A 19,843-nucleotide genomic window follows, 5' to 3' on the forward strand; every position below is an offset into this window, starting at 1 on the left:
GAACAAAGTTTTCCAGTGTTTATAAAGTGCAAAATTATACGTTGAATTGTGCCAACATGTCCGATCTTGATTGAATGAAAAAACTGGCAAACTCAGTCGTAGGGTCGCAAAGTATCTGAAGATGGATTTACCAGTCGAAGAAGCAGGATCAAGTGGATTGAGTGAGTGGAAACAATGATTTAGTAATATTGAATTAGTGTTAAAGCTTTATTTTCCAGTGTCACAACAATTACATGCCGTTAATCCTTCGGATAGCACCGATATGCCATCTGAACCACAAAAGCATTAAGGAGAGGGATCCGAACTCAACGGATTATTTAGAATCGAGTTCTATTAGTATGACAGGATGTCCTCTTGTTATCTTTTATATGCACTCTGGCTGCAGCATGTTGCAGTTTCTTCATCAAAAAGTTAGCAACATGTTTGTCAGCTACTATTTTAATGCTCGTTACTGCCTATTTCCTCAAAAATACTCACCACCTCTTTAAAATTAATCAAACCTGTCGTTGCTTGCCTAGGTGTCCTACTGATACCCGACCAATTAATACTGGCAAAAAATGGCTTAGCAAAAATAATATCAACAGAATCGTGCATACTATTGGAAGGTTCTGCGCGCGTGACTTGACTTTGCAACCAAGCCAACAGTTTTCTTTTGTATTGAACGTTTTTTAGGTCACCTTCAAGCTTCAAAAGTTCTTCTGTGCTAGATACAGGAGAAAATTCAAAATCCGTCTACTTACGGATGAGGCCTTCTCTAGGCCGACTGACTGCCACCATCGTGTTCAAAGTGACATTCGTAGTCGCAGTGTTGCGCAGAACTAAATCCAGTTTGGCTTCGAGCCTCTCATTTTGAAGTTGAAGTTCTTTATTCTGATTTTCTAGTTTAGTGAACTTCTCTTCAAATTTTTCAGACATAGATTTGACAAGATTTATTACCCCGCGTCCACACGGCATACACTGCGTCCCAAAATGATAGCCTCACCTAGTTTTTTCTGTGCAGGGCGAATACCGAGCATATAATTTTTTTCAAAAAATACACAAATATTTGTAAGTATACACTGACTACTTTGCATAAATATTGTTGAAAAAAAACGAATGAACAATCCCTTTCGGTCCAAAAAACTAAAATCTGTGGTGTCCCAAAATGATAGCCTCACTTAGGATTTTGATTAAATTATCAACAAAAATAGCATAAATGGATTCAAAAGTCATGATATAATAATCAGTAGGTCCCCCATTACGATTTATTGCTGGAAAAATTCGTGATGGCATGCTCTCCGATAATTTTTCTAACGTATTTACTGATAAGGAACGCCAAGCATTTCGGATAGCAAGTTTAAGGTCCTTTAGGGTCTCGTAATGTCTCCCATCTTCATAAATCTCTTGAACTAGCCTTCCACAAACATTCTCTAATGGATTAAGGTCTGGGGAAACGGCTGGCTAAGACATTGTTTTAATATCCGACCGTGCAAGGTGAGTTCTTGCTGTATTGCGTGCGTGCCAGGCAGCATTTTCTTGCTTAAAAATGAGCTGTTGAGTGTTGTGATTTTCCAGATAAGGCTTCAAATGATTCGCCAGGATGTCGATAAACATATCACTGTTCATACGTGTTGGTACAATATCCAATTCACTTCTACTATGACCGCTGAACGAAGCCCAAATCATGACCGAATCACCTTCAAAATTGCAACGATAGAAAAATCGTGCTATCGTCTTAAATCTCGCCAGTAATGGATGTAACCATCCGATCCATCAATATTTAACTTTTTTCCATCAATATAATCCACCTAACATGAATTATCAATTTAAAATTTGAACAAGACTACAAAGTGACAACTTACGTTTCTTCACTCATTCTTTCATGTCATATGTGCTGTAGCAAACTCCAATTTATCGACTTTTTGGTGAAGGTTGAGGGCAAAAACTTTCTTCATATACTCTCTTACAATATCAGAACATGAATTCAAAGCTCGCAACACAGCATTTTTGTGCACATTCAACCAGAAATCGTTTTTTATCCTACGGCAACCTTCGGTTGAACTGAAAGCAACTTAAAAAATACTCCGATTATCACGCGAGGAAAGATTTTGAAGACGACCAGGAGACTTCTGAAGCTCATATCAGTTGGAATCTTTTACATAATCGTTAATGACGTTTGTGAATCTATTTATTAGCACACCAACCTCATGATTTTACTTGCCATTAAAGCGATAAGCATCAATTTGACTTTTTTCTCGTTCCTAGAGTTGTTTTCTGCTTCCAATGTTCAAACTAAATTACAAATTAAAGTAAGAGAACTTAAAAATTACTTCTGGCTACGGATAACGTGGCTAGGAACTGGGTTGCTTTGTTAATTTGAATGATTTTTGAAGTGAGGCTATCATTATGGGACACTCCATTTTTTAAATTTTTGACCAAAATGTTATAATTAAATTTGTTTTTCTGATAAATTAGAAGTGAAACACATTTCTTTTAGGTTAAGGAATATGTTTCTGTCGTTTATTTTATCTTGCGATCATTTAAAATAGCATATGAGTGAAAAAACTGGGTGAGGCTATCATTTTGGGACGCAATGTAGTAGCGTAGCGATTTTGACACTCCGTTGTAGTGTAAATGTTGGTCGAGAGGCCTTAGCCACGGCCATAAAAAATAGTTGACACTACGACGGAGTGTCAAAATCGCTACGCTACGATGCCGTGTGGACGCGGCCTTAGAGTTAGCATTGTTGTATTGTTGTCCATTCTAATTGGATTTTGTGTAGAGCACAAGGTGTGGGTAGGTAAAGCAAATGAATTGTATTTCTGCTTAACAATAACATTCTGCTAATTAATTTACACAGCTGTAAAACAAACAAATATTAAAAAGAAACACCAATAACTCCATTGCTTTTGGATCCATTGCTTCAGGATAGTTTGATGGTGATGATGATGGAAATGAAGAGCAAGGTTTGAATAAACAAATAATAATGAAAATAATGTAATTTAACCGATCTTGGATGCTGCTTGATCGATCACGAACGGTTCGATGACAGTTGACCAGTCGAACAAATTGTCGCTAGAGGGAAACTCCTGATAAGGATGAGAGAGTAAGGAGCAGTCGTTCTCACTCTACTATCTGGTATATAGACAAGTTATTGAGGATGCACCAGGTTGCACTGGTATCAGCTGATACAAGCCAACGACCTGTGACAAATCCGAATTGGTTGGTAGATTTGAGGACGACCTCTAGTAAAATTATTGTCAATTTAAATGCGGAGAACTTTTTACACAAAGCGGAAAAAAAAGCACGAATCGATGTAATGGCACTAGATTCGAAAAATTATTAGATACTAGCTGACCCGGTAAACTCATTTTCACTTGATATTGCTTGATGTTGTAAAATTTAGGTTTATAGATCACATTACGTTTCTTAAGAACATTGATTACTCTAACGATGTTATTAGTAATCGATATCTGAGCTTTATTTTTGACAGATCATGTATTTGATTTACATTTTATTTGCATTTTTTAACATCGTAATAAGCTTATAGTTCGACCAACGCTGTCACCTGACACCCGCCACATCCTACTGAATGTAGAGACATCAAATGGAACGTAAACTGTGAAGTTAACAGGGCGCGTTGCTGTACGTTCGCATATTCGAATATAGAAAAAGGGCATTACCAGGGCGGTTAGATTCGCAGGACCTGGCGTAAACGCGCCGGACGTCAAAGGGTTAGTCACGCAGAGCAATTGGATGAACAATATTTTTTGTAAGCCTGTCTTTAGCTAACACAAAGAGGTTTGATGGTTTGCCCACGCGAGAACATGCCACATACAACTGGCCATGTGAAAAACAACATGTACTTAAGTCTAAGCCACATACAGACAAAGTTTGGCCTTGGGATTTATTAATTGTCATGGCAAATGCTAATTTGATGGGAAATTGTACGCGTTTAAATTCAATTGGAGAATCTGAAGTAATCATTGGAATTTTAGGAAGTAATACATTTTCGGCCCGAAATTTACCGTTTAGAATGGTAGCTTCTATAATATTTTTCTTTAACTTTTTGATTATTAAGCGTGTACCGTTGCACAGACGTGGCGGGTTCAAATTTCTTGGCAAAACAATTAGCGATCCCACTTTTAACTGAAGTTGATGAGGAGGCATACCTGGTAAATCCAAGGAGTTCAAAAACTCTGTTGGGTAATTTACTGCTTCGTTAGAATCGCAAACTGTATCGATTGATTTATATGCTATCAAATCACCTGGTATCGAAACCTGAATTTTATAATTTAACTCGTCAACATTCACATTTTTGGCTGCCAGAATAGCTCTTTCTGCTAGCCATGTATGACATACATATTGATTTTCGATATCGGGAAATATGGAATCTATGAGAGCATTTTGAGAATCAACGAATGTACAGAAATTAGTCGGCAATTTGATACAACCAGTGTCTTCGTAGGTAGGTACATCTCCATTACCGATGTCCAATAGCTGTTTGGAGAAAGTAGACGCTGATGGGTCTTGTAGAATTTGGACGCGCATGTTCAAAGTTAGCTGAAGTTTTTCGAAATTGTTCCACAATGTTGATGATTTCAGGCAAGCGTTGATCTCATCAGCGTAGGTAGATCGTGGAATTACGGGGAGAGTCTGCCTGAAATCACCTGACAGGAGTAACACAGTACCACCGAAAAGCTCGTCATTACTTTTCAAATCTTTAAGTGTTCTGTTCAGCGCCTCAAGGGAATGCTTATGTGCCATAGTACATTCATCCCAGATAATTATTTTGCACTGCTGCATGACCTTGGCCATGGACGATTGTTTTTTGATGTTACACACGGCTTCTGGGTTGTTATGAATGTTTAGTGGTAGCTTAAAGGCTGAATGCGCTGTTCTTCCTCCATCCAATAAAGTAGCTGCAATTCCAGATGAAGCAACTGCTAATGCGATATCGTTGTTTGCTTGTATTTTGGCAAGCAAGAGCGATATGAGAAAGGTCTTGCCAGTTCCACCTGGTGCATCCAAAAAAAAGAGACCACCTTGTTCTGCTGATACTGCCATTATAATGCGTTCGTAAACATATGCTTGTTCATCAGTCAACAGTGGTACGTTGCGAGAGACAATATCCGACATTTCTGCAATATTATACTGCAGCTCGCGACTGATTTCAGTGACCATCAAATTAGCTATACTTCGATTCAGCGAACTTAAACCATAATGACTAAGTGGCAAATTTCCAATGACCACGCAAAGATCCTCGATGGCAATCATTGCTTCGTTATACATAGCATCGCTTAATGGTAGTGTTGGATCGTTGCAGCGCGTTCGAGTTCGATGTAATATGTCTTCGGTCATAGAATCCTTGTGTTTTTCCCACAACGTGCTTGCTCGTACCGGAAAAGATGTAGTCAAGACTATAGCGAACAGTAATCGAATTTGGGAGGCTGTACAGTCTAGTGCTGCTTCGGTGAGCATATCGTTCCAATGATTTTCGTCTTCGAGCAAACCAAGTGCAAGGCAAGCATCTTTATATGTTGGATACTGCCGACCATTTACTTTACGTAAATCTTGGAATGATAATGGGCCGGCTTTATTAATTAGCAAAAGGCGTAAGTAGAAGCATTCTATCTGCTTTGGATTGACTGTATAAACCCGACCTAACGTGTTAGATTTGAATAGCCCGGAACATGCATCAATTGGTGTACCTCGTTTGCGAGGGATCCATTTTTTTGTTTGATCCCATGTAAAATAGCGCGGCACTTCGGAATAGTGCAGTGTTCGAGCAAAGGCACCGAAAGTATCCGTACGGTTACACAATTCGAAGAATTCGGTTAGAGTAGTCTTTGGTGGGTTTTCAGCTCGCTCTACTGCATTGGCTTCCGAAAAAAATACTCGTTGACCGTTTTCAAGATGGACGGCTAAATGAATAACTGCTGGATCCCGTTCATGAATTGGGAAACTAAAGATCCGCCAGGCAGCTTCATTGGAGCTGATGTATCGGCCAATTTGGTAGTGCATTATTTCGTCATTAGCCGCCAATCCAGCAGAAGTTGTATCCGTATTTTGAATCTGGAACACAGCCATATCACTCCCTTTGTTTACGTACTTACAGATGTATTTAATGCTCTTAACCGAACTACAAAATTCAACATTTATGTGAGCATTGAATGTTTTAGTCAACAAAGGTGAATATGGTACTACCCAACGATTATCCACTTCTATGTATGTCTCTGAATTGATTTTGAGTTCGAACGAACTTCCACCATTATCAGTGCTTCTTCGGCGATAAATGGGGTATCCATCGACATTCGTGATTGTTTCATTCGTGAACATTTTAGGAAACCGTTTTGAACAGTACCCATCAGTCATGCATGGCGATAATCGATTAAGAGCGCCGCATGGACCATGTATCATGTTGGCTGTAACTATATCAAAGAGCAGTTGATCTGTTGTAGGATCTGGAATCTCCGCTGATATGATGCTATTCAATTCAAATATCAATTTCTTCAGGACGTATTTTGTCGACTAACCAGATCAAAATGTGCGCATGAGGTAGTCCTCGTTTTTGCCATTCTACCGAATACATCCAGCAACGTGTAGGGCCAAATACATGTAGTTTTGTAATGAAGTTTATCAATGACTTCAATTTTTGTTTGAAAACACGTGCTGTTATATCATGACGATGTGCCGCATTTTGTCCGGGTAATAGTAAAGATGTGATCTCTTGCCACGTCGGATTACATGTAAACGTGACGAATAGACATGGTCTTCCGTATTCGCGCACGAATGTCATCGCATCTTGTACATATTCCTGCATATGACGTGGACTGCCCACGTAAGATGATGGCAGAATAATGGTTTTACCAATATCAGCAGTGTTGACATCGTTAATAATAGCGTCCCTCAGATGAGTGTATTCTTCTGCTCGCAGTTTCTTTTGGTTGTGACGTAAGAAGCGTAGTCTTTCGTTTTCAACTTTAGCGTACATGTCGACTATAAATTGTTGAAATAGCTCACGATACCGTAAAATCATTTTATCCTCACCACATCGAATCATCAAGCGGTAAGCATAAAAGTCCATTGAGCTCACTTTTTTGTTCGTTTCGTTTCCTATGATAAAATATCCAGAAGAATAAAATAAGAAAACTAAAATTGGACAATGTGTCATGAGGTACCTGTCGAAGGATCCCGTTGTTTTAAGTCAATGCAATACCCGTCTTGTCCTTTCCAGAACATGAGTGGATATTGGAAAGCGTCATACGAACGGTGCGTATCCGAAATGAACTGTAGATTGTTGTCCCTTCTTCGTATTATAATTTCTCTCCTAGCTGAAAATTCACCGACCATAATACCAGCAACGTCATTTGTAACAGGTGCATTGAATCTTCGCACGTGTTCTCCGCGAGGTGTTTTGTCCGGATTGATGATTATTGCATGGTTGTCACAGTGCAGCTCGTTCATATGCGATTTGAAAGAATTTAATAAATCGTTGTGCTGATTCAATAGAACGTCCAGGTCGTAGACGATGCGCCTGGCACTGCTTGAGTTGAGGTTATTGTAGCCACAACGTGCATCTACGCGATCGGTGTCATCACCTCCCATGAAATAAATTTGTAAGAATTTATGGGTCTCATTTGGCATTGGTAATAACGATCCTATCTTGTGATACACTTGTCCCTTAATTTTAAAGGTTGAATTAAACCTTTGACCATTTCCCGAAGTATTGGAACATATTTCTGTTGCTCCAAAAGATGTCATTTGGAAACATGCATTGAATTTCCGAATAGACTTCAGGAACACATTTGAATCAGGATCTGTGCCGGTGAGCAAGCCTTTCAATGGTTCTGGTGGTGTTTCGATTTGTGGTAACTGTACCTTCCCTGATGCGCAACACATCCCACTTGACTCCAGCTTGAATTTAAGCGCATGACAGTAAGGGCATTCCTTGTCCATTGCGCCAATCACTACTTTAGTGTGGGCATAGTATGCAACAGCAGGCTCATACTGAAATGCAAGTCGATTGAACGAAGCAGATGTAAATGCTCGGTGTTCTTGTTGTCGTTCTCGGTCATGTGCTCTGCGAATGTTAACTGCAAACCGGCGCGTTTGACTTCTTTGTAACTGTCGTCGTTCATTTCGTGCATCTCGAGTTGTTCGAGTTTGAGATGCACGTATTTGAGACATGCTCACACGCACGTTTGTATTATCACGAATGATTTGATCGTGTGCTCTTCCTGCTCTATTATTCCTCATACGTCTAGCGTTAGGTGTTTGTCGGCCTAGGAGAGCCACTTTACGTCTTGCCGGCATTATTGAACAATTTTAAGAATAACAATATCAAAAAAAATAGTGATAACCGTAACAAAATTAAATACAGCAATAACAATAATCAATAACGGTAATGATCACAACAATATAACAACAATATATTCCACAACCTTCACGTTTGATTTAATAGAATACAGAATCGATAGTAGGATGGAAAAACGAATGATGTCACGCGAGTATGTTCTGGAACCTTACATTCTTTCTTTTCTTGATATTCTTCAGCATGTAGAAAATTTCTGAGGTAAAATGTTAGACATGCAATTCCAATTGCCATGGTACTGTCAATTTGATAATTTGACATAAGCCAAGATTAGTATCAGTACGAAGGTCAGCTCATAACCTCGCTGTGGTAGCTGTACTGAAATTTGTTTCCACAGCACAGGTAAATGAGAAGTTTTTCTTACCACTCAAAGCTACAAAAATTTGCACATATGTTCTTTTACCACAAATTAACAAAATTTGTTATTACTACCAATAAATAATAGTGACTTTATTCTCAAAAAGAACTGTTTTCTAACCGATAAATGAAACGACTTGTTTGAATTAAATTCACCACTTTTGTATTAAACTCACCACCACAGTATGTCAAAAGGCATGTTGCTGTGTCCGCTTATACTTGTTGTAGTTCACTTTATGTGTAATTGCTGAATGTAAACAAAACAAACAAACCAATGTATGACGATAGAAAATTGTAATTAATTAAAAAAGTATAAAATTTACAGATATGAGACATAGTTAAAAACCTATTCTCATACCTAAGGAACGTGTGTGCAAAGTTTGAGTTTAAATGGTTCAGTCGTTTAGGAGGAGTTTGAACACTAACACCGTGACACAAGAATTTTATAGATATAGATTGGATTGCGTAGAACTTTAAGGTGTAAACTGAATTATGCTTACATTCAAACATTTCGCTATTTATATTGAATCACCAACTGGTCATGCAGAAGAGCAGCCGATAGCACAACTGGAACACACTTCGTTCCATGGGTAAATATAAACCATCAAATAACGATAATCAATTCTACTTGCCTTCTTTCAGGAACAATTGCACCGTAAAAAGTTTGCTGATCAATTAGAATAATATGATATGACGCTTCCTTTCACGCCACCGCCACAGGCCCACAGGCACGAAATACCCGCGCGTGTAAGAGCAAACGAGAAGCAGACAGCTGTCTAGACTCTCTGAGTCAGCACGGAGCACGGAGCTAAAGCACAAAGCAGGAGAAATAATCCAAGAGAGGGAGAACACGGGCAAAACAAATACGACATAGATTTTTTTTTATGCAACGCGTTTGTGACGTCATCAATCCGGCATCACCCTAAACACACCGCAACACCGCAAAAATCGGGTGATGGCCAGTGCTCATGTGTGTGTATAACGCGGCGCGTTTCGACCGCGACACCCAAAAATCTTGAATTTGGCGATTGTTTAGGGGCTCAATTGGATATCCAATTTTTCTATGTGTAATATCCAATTTAATATCCAAAACCCGCGTGTTCAAGTGATTGGGATGTCGCCGTCAGTTGGGTTTAGCCGTTACCATACAAGTTTTCCCACCCCCGATCCCTCTTGGCCCATACCCAGTCACTTGAACACGCGGGTTTTGGATACTAAATTGGATATTACACATAGAAAAATTGGATATCCAATTGAGCCCCTAAACAATCGCTCAAATCAAGATTTTTGGGTGTCGCGGTCGAAGCGCGCCGCGTTATACACACACATGAGCACTTGCCATCACCCGATTTTTGCGGTGTTGCGGTGTGTTTAGGGTGATGCCGGATTGATGACGTCACAAACGCGTTGCATAAAAAAAAATCTATGTCGTATTTGTTTTGCCCGTGTTCTCTCTCTCTTCGATTATTTCTCCTGCTTTCTAGACAGCTGTCTGCTTCTCGTTTGCTCTTACACGCGCGGGTATATCGTGCCTGTGGGCCTGTGGCGGTGGCGTGAAAGGAAGCGTACGCTTTATATGACGTCATATCATATTATTCTAATTGATGAACAAACTTTTTACGGTGCAATTGTTCCTGAAAGAGTAGAATTGATTATCGTTATTTGATGGTTTATATTTACCCATGGAACGAAGTGTTTTCCAGTTGTGCTATCGGCTGCTCTTCTGCATGACCAGTTGGTGATTCAATATAAATAACGAAATGTTTGAATGTAAACATAATTCGGTTTACACCTTCAAGTGCTACGCAATCTAATATCTAATAATTTTTCGAATCTAGTGCTATTACATCGATTCGTGCTTTCTTTTCCGCTTTGTGTAAAAAGTTCTCCGCATTTAAATTGACAATAATTTTACTAGAGCCAAAGTTTAAAAATTTTCGCTATGCAGAACGAAAGAACGATTGTTCTCAAATCCACCAACCAATTCGGATTTGTCACAGGTCGTTGACTTGTATCAGCTGATACCTGTGCATCCTGGTGCATCCTCAATAACTTGTCTAGATACACTGCGTCCCAAAATGATAGCCTCACCCACTTTTTTCACTCATATGCTATTTTAAATGATCGCAAGGTAAAAAAAACGACAGAAACATATTCATTAATCTAAAAGAAATGTGTTTCACTTCTAATTTATCAGAAAAAAAATTTAATTATAACATTTTGGTCAAAAATTAAAAAAATTGAGTGTCCCATAATGATAGCCTCACTTCAAGTCAAATCATGAGATTGGTGTGCTAATAAATAGATTCACTTTGAAATAGAGCTTTGAATTCATGTTCTGATATTGTAAGAGAGTCCATGAAGAAAGTTTCTGCCCTCAAACTTCACCAAAAAGTCGATAGATTGGAGTTTGCTACAGAACATATGACATGGAAGAATGAGTGGAGAAACGACGCAGTGTACCAGATTTTGGGACGCAGTGTACCCGATAGTAGAGTGAGAACGACTGCTCCTTACTCTCTCATCCTTATCAGGAGTTTCGACATTTGTTCGACTGGTCAACTGTCATCGAACCGTTCGTGATCGATCAAGCAGCATCCAAGATCGATTAAGTTACATTATTAGGTTTTCATTATTATTTATTTATTCAAACCTTGCTCTTCATTTCCATCATCATCATCATCAAACTATCCTGAAGCAATGGATCCAAAAGCAATGGAGTTATTTGTGTTTCTTTTTAATATTTGTTTGTTTTACAGCAATTAATGAGCAGAATGTTATTGCTAAGGAGAATTACAATTCATTTGCTTTACCTACCTACACCTTGTGCTCTTCACAAAATCCAATTAGAATGGACAACAATACAACGATGCAAACTTTAGTAAATCTTGTCAAATCTATGTCTGAAAAATTTGAAGAGAAGTTCACTAAACTAGAAAATCAGAATAGAGAACTTCGACTTCAAAATGAGAGGCTCGAAGCCAAACTGGATTTAGTTCTGCGCAACACTGTGACTACCAATGTCACTTTGGACACGTTGGTGGCAGTAAGTCGGCCTAGAGAAGGCCTCATCCGTAAGGAGACGGATTTTGAATTTTCTCCTGTATCTAGCACAGAAGAACTTTTGAAGCTTGAAGATGAGTTAAAAAATTAGCGATACAAAAGAAAACTGTTGGCTTGGTTGCAAAGTCAAGTCACGCGCGCAGAACCTTCCAATCGTATGCATGATTCTATTGATATTATTTTTGCTAAGCCATGTTTCGCCAGTATTAATTGGTCGGGGGTCAGTAGGACACCTGGGCACGCAACGACAGGTTTGAATAATTTTAAAGAGGTGGTACTTTAAGGAAAGGTGTATTTTTAAGGAAATAGACAGTAACGAGCATTTAATAGTAGCTGTTGCTAACTTTTTGATAAAGAAACTGCAACATGCTGCAGTCAGAGTGCATATGAAAGATAACAAGAGGACATCCTGTCATACTAATAGAACTCGATTCTAAATAATCCGTTAAGTTCGGATCTTCGGAATGAATGGATCTCTCTCCTTGATGCTCTTGTGGTTCAGATGGCATATCGGTGCTACCCGAAGGATTAACGGCATGTAATTGTTGTGACACTGGAAAATAAAGCTTTAGCACTAATTCAATATTACATATATATTATAGAAAATATATTATTATTTTCCCTCACTCAATCCACTTGATCCTGCTTCTTCATCGACTGGAAAATCCATCTTCAGGTACTTTGCGACCCTACGACTGAAAATGCAAGTTTTTTTCATTCTCTCAAGATCGGACATTTTGGTACAATTCAAGGTATAATTTTGCATTTTATAAACATTGGAAAACTTTGTTCACTTGCAATCAATGCAACTATGGTTTTAATTCTACCGCAAGTGATAACTAAAATCGTATTAAACAAATGCAATGTGACGTCACTTCATAGTTTTGGCGCGTAGCCAAAGATGAGCAAAAGAGAAAAAAAAGCGCAAAAAAGACAGAAAACGATTTAAAACGACAGACGCAGGACAACGACCGCGGGGCATGAAGAATGGAGGAAACGAACGATGCAAGTTCGTGGGACCCAAAGGGGGGATGCGTGATGCGGGGAGTAAATTCATGCATGGCTCACGCATACACTCGCAGCTCGGTGTCGCGGCAGAAAGTGGTTGCATACCCTTGTGCGAGTGGAAGCAAGAAAGAAAGTGCAGATTTAGAGTGAGAGGTCCGAACAGTATCCGATTTTTGCGATTGGGGTTGCGGTCGAAGCGCGCCGCGTTATACAAACACATGAGTACTTGCCATCACCCGATTTTTGCGGTGTTGCGGTCAGAGGCGGATCTACCTATGAGCGGACTGAGCGGCCGCGGGGGGCCCCGAACTTAACACTTTGTTGACGGGAGACGAAGATCTTCGTCTGTTTTTGACTCAACGTTGCCGACGAAAAGCCGGACATTTTCGTCCAATCGTTCGATTCATCGTTTCCGTTTCGATCGTTCGTTCGTTGCCGATTTATAAAGAAAACAAAAACAATTGGCGGAAAAGGTGGGTACAAGCATATCGTACACGCCGTGGCTAAACTCGGTGACAACAGCTAGTTTTGGGTAAAAGATGCCCGTCAACAAAGTGTTAAGAGGGCCCCGTGATGAAAACCCCAGACCGCAAAAGTAACTACCAATTTTATTTATTCTCGCAGCGGTACACATACTTTGATCAAAGTTAGTACAGATATATTTTGATATTGCTTAACCATTGTTAATTTTCTCCTAAAACCTTGCCAGAATATGTTTTCATGAATCTTCTTTCCCATCTAATAATGTCCGTTTGACTTCAAATGCTCTCAATTTACGGTCCACCAGCAAAAAATAATTTAAAATGTTTTCGTCATCGCTGTTAAAATTGATAAAAAGATTTGATAATTTGAGAGCGATTTAAAAACCCATTAAATTAAAAAAATAAAAATTCAATTCAGAGTGATTATTTTCAGATAATGAAGATCTAATATCTGATTTCATAAAATAAGCAAATATGGGTCCTTTACGTGTATAAAGGATTGCTAAAAATATGTATAAAGGATTGCTAACTGTTGTAAAAAATAAGTCCAATTTTGGCCATAAGTATAGAAACACTTAGAGCAATGGAAATGTATGGAGGGCCCCGTTTATCCAACCGCTTGGGGCCCCCGAACGGATTGATCCGCTTCTGCCCCTGATCTATAGTGAATTTATAATTGATATTCTAGCTATACCATGTTAGTAGCGTTGATGCGGTTTTCAACAAGAATGAAGATTTGTTTAAAAAACTTCTTCACTTCGTCGCTTACCGTTACATTTTCCGAGAAGCTGTAGCCCTTCGATATGATCTTCAACTGTTCGTACATATATTTTTTACTTAGCTCTTCAATATGATCTTCAACTGTTCATGTAGAGAACTACTCCCGATGCCCATAAGTCGCACGATTGCGGAGCGTACGGTCTACAAATGACGAGTTCCGGGCTGGTGAATGTAAAACTCCCATAGAAGGTTTCCGACAGCCGCAGCTCATCCTCATCATCTACCTTCGACAAGCAGCAAGTAAATCCAAAATCTATCAACTTTACGGTATCGTTCGCATCCAACACGATGTTCTCAGGCTTTATATCACGATGAGCAATACCGCATTAATGCAAATACTCGATAGCACCAGCAGGCTGACCGAAGTAGGCTTGTGCTTTCCTTTCCGGAAGGCACTTCTCTTTCTTTATCTGTCATATTATTACTCTTTCGGATACCACTTGTTTAACACGTCTTGACCAGCCGGCTTTCTGTATGCGAGTGTGTCACTTCTGACCACGCCGTTTTTATTTCCTGTCTCCTATCACTATGACTGGTAGCGTCTGTCACTATATGATAAGTAACGTATGTCACGCTTAGCGCGACCAAGGTGTATATCTGACTAGTATCTTGCTCGTTTAAAGGCAGGCGTGAAATAGTATCTGCATTGGCATTATCGGCGGCCTTTCTGAACCGAATTTTGTAGTCAAACCCTTGTAAGTACGTAGCGTAGTGTTGCATTCGTAGGCCTGACATTACTGGTATGCCTTTATGCTCTATGTATTTTGGTAATTACCTGATTATCTGTCACGAGCGTAAACTGCCTTCCGTATAAGTATTGGAAAAATTTCTTTACCGCGAAGATGATCGCACATGCCTCCTTGTCAACATGCATGTACTTTTGTTGAACTTTGTTCAGCGTCTGAGACGCAAACTGGAGAGGCCTTTCTGCACCGTCCGGATATTCGTGGCTCAAAACGGAACCAACTCCATATGGAGAAGCATCTGCAGCTAACAAGAGAGGAAGTTCTGGTGAATAATGTAAAAAGCATCCGTTGAATTGGATATCTTTTTTTACTTTTTGGAACGCTCTATCTTGTTCCTTCTTCCATTTGAATGGTACGTCCTTCTTAAGCAGGTTGTTGAGAGGGTAGAGAATGGTACACTGCTCACTGTCCAGGTTATCATATTTGAAATACAGGCTTTCCTGGGAAAAACGGGTAATTGTACCTGAAATCGAATTCATCTGAAGTCCCTTGATTGTTATTGAATCTCCACAATGGAACAAATGCCCATTAAATGTCAACGAAGTTTCATTCCCGTTCACCATTACCAACGGTTCACCATTGTTGCGTTTCGGTGATGGTTCGCTTCTAGAAATCTCCATCAGGTCCTGCACAATCTGTTCCAGCTCGAGAAGGTACACCAGTTGCGGAGTTGACTCTTTCTTCGATTCTGATTTGTTCTCCTCCTCCTTTGTAGCATGTTAGTAGCGTTGCTGCGGTTTTCAACAAGAATGAAGATTTGTTTAAAAAGCTTCTTCACTTCGTCGCTTACCGTTACATTTTGCGAGAAGCTGTAGCCCTTCGATATGATCTTCAACTGTTCGTACATATATTTTTTACGTAGCTCTTTTTGCAGGTGGCGTAAGGATGTCTGCCAAACAACATCATGTAGAGAACTACTCCCGATGTCCATAAGTCGCACGATTGCGGAGCGTACGGTCTACAAATGACGAACTCCGGGCTGGTGAATGCGAAACTCCCACAGAAGGTTTCCGACAGCCGCAGCTCATCCTCATCATCTACCTTCGACAAGCAGCAAGTAAATCCAAAATCTATCAACTTTACGGTATCGTTCGCATCCAACACGATGTTCTCAGGCTTTATATCACGATGAGCGATACCGCATTTATGCTAATACTCGATAGCACCAGCGAGCTGACCGAAGTAGGCTTGTGCTTTCCTTTCCGGAAGGCACTTCTCTTTCTTTATCTGCCATATTATTACTCTTTCGGATACCACTTGTTTAACACGTCTTGACCAGCCGGCTTTCTGTATGCGAGTGTGTCACTTCTGACCACGCCGTTTTTATTTCCTGTCTCCTAGCACTATGACATGTAGCGTATGTCACTATATGATAAGTAACGTCTGTCACGCTTGGCGCGACCAAGGTTTATATCTGACTAGTATCTTGCTCGTTTAAAGGCAGGCGTGAAATAGTATCTACATTGGCATTATCGGCGGCCTTTCTGAACCGAATTTTGTAGTCAACCCCTTGTAAGTACGTAGCGTAGTGTTGCATTCGTAGGGCTGACATTACTGGTATGCCTTTATGCTCTATGTATTTTGGTAATTACCTGATTATCTGTCACGAGCGTAAACTGCCTTCCTGTCATTTTGCTACACCTTCCCACTAGTCAATTTAGCCGTTACCATACAAGTTTTCCCACCCCCGATCCCTCTTGGCCCATATTTCGGTCTTTGCACCCAAGTTGTCGAGTATGCCATCTCTTTTTAACACGTAGGTCGTCATAATCTGTCCCGCTCATCTGTATAAATCAACGTTCTGTCGGATCCAACCCGGGTGGTATAAACATAACTTCCCGTGTCTGGACACAGCGATTCAAAAATCTGTGTGTTTGTGTTAGTGGAATCGTGCGTGGAAGAAAGTCAGTGAAAAAATGACAAGTTCGAGAAGCCGGCTCAGAAACAAAACAACAAGCGAATAGAACTAACCTATGTTTTGAATCTTTTTAGAAAAAGAGCAATCCTGAACCAAGATTTCAACATGACTTCTAAATCATCCATCTATCGGAAGCGTCGTCGATTTCTAGAGGAAGAAGAACGAGCTTGCGATGCAGAATATCTTGAAATGCAGGCGTCGGGCTCCGGTTCAGCTCCGGCACCTGCTGGCTCAGTCTTAGGTAAGTGTTATGTGTTTTTGTTTTAGAATTATATTGTAAAAAGGCTACCGTGAATGTGCGTTTTTTGTGTAGTTTTAAAACATTAAATATTATCATTTCGATCGCAAATCGTTTACCCGCGAAGAATTTATATTTGGCGTTGTTGTGCGTTAAAATGCTAAGCTTGTCGGGGGTGCAAACTATGTGAAAGATCTTGTTTATTTTCCTTTTGGGAAAAAATTACATAGGATGCTAACTAGTTTCACTTATTTTGTACCTGTTTCATACATTGAAAGTGGATTTTCAACACCATCCGGGGAGTGCGCATCATTCGGAAGATTTGTTTTTGTGTTTTGTGGTCTAACGGAATGTAATGTTTCCATGTTCATGCCCGGGTCCTCTCCGGTGATATCCGATGATTTGGGTTATAATTTAGTTCATATTAAGTTTATAAAATTTGCGTCATGTGCGAAACTTGGTACCATTGTGGTTTATCTGTGTTATTTAAAGAGCTTACGGTAACGGGTAGCAAACACGGAGTTTAACAAATCCCTTACTAGAACCGTCCGGAAGATAGAATTACAGTTGTGCATCCTGTCGTGTTTTCTTTTTTCTGCTCGAAGTCATATGGATTACCATATCTCAGTGCATTGTACCAAATATTATAAACCATTTAACGTTTTTGACTATAAGCATAAAACTTGTTGAATAACACTCTGCAGCACTACCTAAGGCTCCAAGATACGCAAATAAATGTGTTAAAGAACTTTTGTTTGCCACTCTACTAATTCTACCTTTTTGTTTTTATCTTTTCAGATAACTTGCACGATGATGATGATTCTCAAGGTACTGGTGGCGGTAGTAGGTGTGTAGATGTAAATATTAATAATACTAACACCGTATGTCCTGAAATCGTTTTTAAGAATACTGGTGGAGGGGTAGAAGGTATAAATAGTAATACTAACACTGATGGTTTTGATGATGCCGAAGAAAATGCTGGACACAGAAATGAAGCTGGTGGTGAAGGGCCAACTGAAAAGTTTTGGACAGAAGCGTATAGTCTCTTAGATTCTTTTAAAACATTGCAAGAGGCTTTAAAATATTTGGGGAATGTAGGTCTTTTTTCACGTAATTATTTAGATTTGATGCTGGCAATTTTGAGGAAGTTCGGTCACGACGATCTTCCTAAGGATTCTCGTACTCTTTTGGAAATTCCCAAAGTTTCACATGAAATCCAAAAACTACCTGGTGGAGATTTTTGGTACTCAGGGATTGAAAACGCTCTGAAGAATTTTTTTTAAAGAAAGCAATCCAGGAGTGACGAGTTTTAGCCTTCAATTTTTCATTGATGGTCTTCCTCTTTTTAAAAGTAGTGCAACGCAGTTTTGGCCAATTCTGTTTAAAATTAAAGAATTGCCCGAATGTCCGGTGATGGTTGCCAGCATATTTTGCGGCCAAAAAAAACCAGATAACTTGGAACCATTTTTGCGCCCACTCGTGCAGGAGTTAAACATGCTTCAATCGACTGGTATTAACTTTGGCGAGGAAATAGTGCAGGTACGTGTGGGTGCTTTTATCGCTGATTCACCAGCCCGGGCTTTTATTAAGTCGGTTATGGGATTTTCGGCGAAACATGGATGCACGAAGTGCACTATCGTTGGAGTGCATGTACGGCCGGAGGGTAAGGTAATTTTCGACTCTCCACCTGCACCACCACGTACAGATGTCAGCTTCCGTTCAAGGGATGACAAGGAGCATCACAAAACAAAACGGTCTCCTTTAGAGGATATTATTAATTTGAATATGATCAGTAATTTTCCTGTAGCTGACCGATTGCACCTTATTGATTTGGGTGTCAGTCGTAAAATTCTTTTAGGCTTTTTGAACAACAAAATGCAAAGCTTTGATCGGTGGTCCAGTGACCAAAAGGACAATATTTCGCACTTCATGGATAAAACCAAACTTCCTTCTGAAATACATAGACCGTTTAGATCTCTTGGTTCTATACAGTATTGGAAAGCAACCGAGTTTAGGTCTTTCCTTCACTACATTAGCCCCGTAATTTACAAAGATTTTTTGCATACTGAAGGTTATAATCATTACCTGCTTTACTTTTGTAGTATTACCATTTTTTCTTCGTCGGCATACCGAGAGTTGATCCCCCTTGCAAATAGAATGCTTTCCAGATTTGTAACAGATTTTTCAAGCCACTATGGTCGTACGCACATGAGCAGTAACGTCCACAATCTTTTGCACGTTCACGAAGACGTAGAAGTACATGGACAGTTAGAGAATTTTTCAGCTTATGATTTTGAAAGTTTTATGCAGTTTTTCAAACGGTGTGTTAAGAAAGGTTCAAAATGTTTAGAGCAAGTAGCAGGCAGGTCAAAAGCATTAGAATCTATTCATGCATCTTTATATTCAAATAGAAAGAAATATCCTTGTTTAACAGTAAATGGTGTTGGAGTGCATGTTACATCCAGTTTTGTTTTGCTTCCTAATTTTAGAAACCAATGGTTTTTAACTAAATCTAATGATATTGTAAAATTTTTGAGAGTAGAAACTTGTGCTGAATTAAATGTGTTACAGATCATTGGAATGAAATATGAAAATAAGCAAGATTATTTCAAAGTTAACATGAAAGAGGGGGTTTCTACTATACGCTTAAAGTCTACCGATCTGTATATTTACCAACTTAACTCTTGTATACCTTCTAACAGAGTGAAACTTAAAATTGACTCAATTAAATGTAAATTAGTTGCCGTTAACCTACCTCCCTGTCCTCTTGCTTATTTTGATGTTGATGAATTTTCAGAAGACACTAACCAATCTATGCTTTTTACTCCTTTGTTACACACTTTCCTTACTAATTAAACATTAAAAATTTTATTTACTCATAGTTTGCATGTCCTTATA

The 19,843-nt window shown here is 39.4% G+C and overlaps 1 pseudogene; it reads left to right on the top strand.

Moving 5' to 3' along the window:
• The window catches only part of LOC131269831 (uncharacterized), a 30,120-nt pseudogene extending 11,131 nt beyond the window's left edge, over positions 1 to 18,989 (top strand).
• The last annotated feature ends 854 nt before the right edge of the window (positions 18,990 to 19,843 follow it).

This window comes from Anopheles coustani, assembly GCF_943734705.1.
Source record: "Anopheles coustani chromosome X unlocalized genomic scaffold, idAnoCousDA_361_x.2 X_unloc_1, whole genome shotgun sequence".
In the NCBI taxonomy this organism is placed as follows: Eukaryota; Metazoa; Arthropoda; class Insecta; order Diptera; family Culicidae; genus Anopheles; species Anopheles coustani.